Below are 5,267 nucleotides of genomic sequence, written 5' to 3'. Positions count from 1 at the left end.
CTATTCAGAGTTTGAAGGCTCTACTTGAAAGAAGTATTTGTAGTTTCTTGTAAATCTGCAACTAGGGGTGGGTACCGGTACAGAAAATCCAGGTCCGGTTTAGGTCCAAAGGATCAGGTCCGGACCTGAACCTGGACCTCATGCAGTATGACCCATACCAATGGTCCATTTCACTACAAATAAATATGCTTGGTGGAGTATTAGACTCACACTGGCGTTTTGAAATCCTGCAACGCTATCTGCACCTGTACGATTGGCTGTAAAACTTGGTAGAAATTACTATAAACTCTACTCTACTTCACTCTTATTATTTTCTTCCACCTGTAGGCGCCAAAACGTGTGAATGCCTGATAAAATAATCTGTTATTTTTCTAATCGGTCCAACATCCAGTCCACCTAATTTTTTCAGGTCCGGTTTTTCTGGACCGGTCCAATAAGAAAAAACGGTTTTGTACCGGTACGCTGTACCAATACCCAGCCCTATCTGCAACACTTACAGCTCCTAGTCTATATGCTTGTCCCTAGATCTTTATTTTATCTTTATTCACATACTTACGATTGACATGCAGGAGAATCTTATTAAGTTTTAGTTATATGATGCCAGCAAAAACATTCAATGTGAATATCATCCAGGGTGTATTAGGAAGATTGTGAGTTACTTCTTTTAATCTTTAAATGTTACATTAAATACAGAGTTCATTACTTCTTTCCCCTCAGTGAAAACAAGTCATTGGCTACGCGCCAGTAGACAAATTAGACAAGAATGACACAAGTAATATTGCAAATGCCATTTCACATTGAGTATTTAAGAAGGACCCCTAGCAGTCAATGAAATAAATGCTGGAGATTGACCAGGTCGTCATAGTAGCTGCACATTGATTGGTCAATTCATTCTACATTACCAATCAAACTTTGCTTCAAACTTGTGTTAACACCTATCTACTGCATAAAACTCCACAACAGAGCTCGTCCAGGACAGAGGACATTTCTAAAAGATGCTGCAGTACCAAGATCAACAAACAGGAGGCCCAAAATCTACCCACAGCTTCACAATAAACCCACCTACCAAAATCTATCCCAACCCATCAAATGGTTCTTGATTATATGTCTCCATACATCGTCCGGACCCAAAACAATACCTCCATCTTCATGGAGGTAACAAACTTTGACATTCACGAGCGTTCTAGTTCAACCGGTAGGGTAAACATATTTAAATTGCTTCGCGTCAGTGGACAACATAAACCAACCATCACAACTTTTCTATTCTCCTTCGAGAGACGAACCCACGTCGTCACAGGACTGGTCTTTAACCAAAGGTGAGTAAAACGAGGAAGAAACTACTTATTTTCTTTGAGGGTGGAATTTGGAGCGATCACCTATAGCTAGGCCACAGATTCTTTTAGGCTTCGAACGCTTCACGACTTAAACCTGTGTGAAAGGGGGCGTGAACAACAACTGTTCCAAAGGGACGACAAAGTATATACAGTAGGTTAAAAATTTTCGCGTTGGTTGAATGTTCGCGGTTTCGGCGGTGATAGCTTCACCACGAAATCATCCACCGTAATCACAGCATTCCTCGCTTTACATCACGATTTTACCGATAGCAAGTCAAAACGCACACACACACACACGCGCGCACACACACACACACACACGTGGTGAGAAATACGCATATTACGAAATACAACTTAATACGCTTTGAACATCGCTGTACAGTGTAATAAGGTAGATCCGTCTTATGATGTAGAAACAAAACCAAAACAGTGACTTTGTTTGTGTGTTTTGATCGCTCAGATACTTCAATACATCAGTTACCTTTAACAAATTGAATAGATTGACTAAATCACACATGATCACAAACTCTTTGCAAACATTCGGTACAGAACAGCCATCACAAAGCTCCGCATTAGTTCACATAGACTCCACATTGAAAAAGGCCGACATAACCACATTCCTCTGGAAGAAAGAATCTGCCAATACTGTAACTTGAATAAGTTAGAAGATGAGTGTCACATTATTGTTGACTGTACTTTATACAACAACGAAAGAAACGTCCTTTTTGAAAATATACAACATATGTTCCCAAATTTCCGATACTTGAATACCACGGAAAAATTCACATTTCTCATGCAATTAGATAAACCATATATATTGATTCCATCTGTCCTTACGTTTATAACTGTTTTAAGAAGCGAGAAGAAGTTGAACTTGTACATACTTGAATGTAATAGCATATGTAGAGATGATAAGATACCTTTTTTTGGTCAAAATTGTACCTTATCACTAGCGCTACGACCTGTACTTAGCTTGTTTGAGCACAAATGTACAATAAAGGTCATTCATTCATTCATTAAAATTGATGGATGTTGTGAAGATTGACTGCCCAAAGCTTGTGTTACACAAGTTCACGTGCATTTTGTAACAAACTGGGAACTATAGCAAGTTGTAATCGATCCCTATTTCTTTCTCATCAACCTGTTCTGTTGTTTTTTCTCAGTTTGAAAAGGTGTTCAACAAGGATCGCCAGGCAGTTGAAAACCATGCCATGGAAACTATTTCCATCATAGACAAGGTAATGATGGTTCCCGGTTGAACCTAGCGTAGCGGATAATAGCTACATGTAGGGGTCGGGGTTGGTACCGGTACAAAACCTTTTTTTTCGTGTTTGACCGATCCACAAAAAAAACCGGATAGGATGTTGGACCGATTAGAAAATTAACATATTACACCGGCAAGCGTTCTCGTGTTTGGGGGCTTACAGGTCCAAGGAAATAACAAGAGCGTCATATACAGTCACAACATCTGCAGTCAAAATTACAGTTGTTGTTGTTTTCATGAAGCTAAGATAGGATTTTATAACGCAAATGGACGCCAGATACTCCACCAAACAGAATCATTTGTAGCAAACTGGATCATTGTCTTAATATCGCTTATTCGCAAGTTTTCACAGATACATGTATATGAATTAGGTCCAGGTTCGGGTCCGGACCGAGACCTGATCCTCTGGAATTGGACCACACCACCCCTAGCTACATGTTGATGTGACAGTCAGTCTTTATTAGGAAAAATATTGAAACTTTTTAACTGTGTATCACTATAATTATTTTCCTTTCGTTCAGTTATTCATTTCGACTTGTGGTGCACGTAGTTGAATTGAATGTGTTTCGGGGAATGTTCCATTACATATAATATATGGGTCCCATGCCAGAAGACATTTGTTTAAGGTAGCCAGGAGGTATGCCCGAGGAAGATTTCTTTCCGAAAAATAACCATCAATGTTAGTAGATATGTACTTCTATTTTTATAAAATCAAAAATTTGGCCATCAAATATTGCTATTTGTTGGCCAAATTTCAAGGTCAAAGTAGCTGTCTCAAATTACAAAAAAATTTCAAACTCTTCACAGCTTTTCAAACTTGACATCATTGGATAGTTCTTGGTGAGAGAAATAGAATGATTTTTATTGCGAAAAAATCGGACATACCGTTAGAGAGTTATGGCCATCAAAAGCCTAAAAATTACGCCATAATTTCTTCGGGTCAGCTAATTAAATATGCAAGATAACAATATCTCCGCAGTCATACAAGATACAAGGAAAAAAATTGGTATACTGGAGTTTTGTAACATGCTGAATTGAACTATGGCCATGAAATTTACATATCTAATTCATAAATGATAAATAATCCTGAATAATTGAGTTCCAGGGGTAATAAAATCCGAGTCAGCTAATTAAATATGCAAAAACACCATATTTTCCCTCTCCTTGAAGATACAAGAACAAAACTTGGTATACGGAGGTTTTGGCACATGCCGAATACAAATCTGACCTCAAAATATCATTTTGATTTTTTTATGGCCTGTAAAAATGGATTGCGTCACTACTACCACCACAATGTGATTATCGGAGCGACACGCCCCAAAAACTGTTCATCAAAATTAGTCAAAATGGATCTTACTTTGAAATTTACCCTTTAAGGTAGAATGTCTCGCGCAGCCGCCTCAAAAGGGTGCTATTTAGTGCTCCCAATTGCTGGTAGCATATGGGGTAATAAAAATTTGAAGAAAAAAATTCATAAAAAATCAGCATTACATGATATGACAAAATCCACGCACAGATCTTTTTAAATGACCAATATTTACAATACTGTAAAGTATCAACAACAATCGTCGAATTACAAGCGGGGCAAAACACTTTTCTGTCATTTTTTCCCCAAATGGGCATGGCCATATAGCTCTCTATGACATCATCATGACGTCATGCTAATTTGCATAAATCACCTTTATGCAATAAGGTACTTCCTTAAAAAAAACTAAAGACCCATGCATTATCCAAACATGATATTTCCATGACACCAAAAACACCCCCAAACGCCTCAGTTACCACTCTTTATGGCCTTAAGAAGAAATAATTACCGTTAGTTATTTTTATCACATGTTGCCTCTGCGTAGGCGTACAGGGTAATCAACTTTCGCGTCCTCCTGACTGGAGTGGAGATTCTTGAAGAATTCTGGCCCGGAGAAAAGGAGAACCCGCATTATTATGACTACCTGAACCCTAAAGTCAGGGAGTACGTCTGGAGTAAGCTACAGTCTTCTGAGACGAAGTTTGACACGGCTGCCTACGTCACGTACGTTCTACACTCATATCACACCTCGGATCTCTGTCTCTCTCTATCTCTCTCTCTGTCTGTCTGCAGCTGTCTGTCTGTCTCTCTCTCTGTCTGTCTGTCTGCAGCTGTCTGTCTCTATCTCTCCACACTCATACCACACGCATGTCAAACCGTTGATCTCTGTCTGTCTGTCTGTCTGTCTGTCTGTCTGTCTGTCTCTCTCTCTCTCTCTCTCTGTGTCTGTCTGTCTGTGTCTGTCTCTCTCTCTCTGTGTCTGTCTGTCTGTGTCTGTCTCTCTCTCTGTCTGTCTGTCTGTCTGTCTGTCTGTCTGTCTCTTTCTCTCTCTGTCTCTACCTCTCCACACTCATATCACACGCATGTTAAACCGTGGATCTCTGTCTGTCTCTCTCTCTCTCTCTCTCTCTCTCTCTGTCTCTCTGTCTGTCTCTCTCTGTCTCTCTCTCTCTCTCTCTCTCTGTGTCTGTCTCTCTCTGTGTGTCTGTCTGTCTCTCTTTGTCTGTCTGTCTGTCTATCTCTCTCCGAGTCTCTCTGCCTGTCTGTCTCTCTTTCTCTCTTACCCTCTCTCTCTCTCTGTCTGTCTCTTTCTCTCTCTCTCTCTTGCATTCTCTCTCGTATCCAGAGTAAGTTAGTAGAAACA

This window comes from Branchiostoma floridae, chromosome 12 (genome assembly GCF_000003815.2).
Source record: "Branchiostoma floridae strain S238N-H82 chromosome 12, Bfl_VNyyK, whole genome shotgun sequence".
Lineage (NCBI taxonomy): Eukaryota > Metazoa > Chordata > Leptocardii > Amphioxiformes > Branchiostomatidae > Branchiostoma > Branchiostoma floridae.
Note: the sequence above shows the minus strand (reverse complement) of the source record.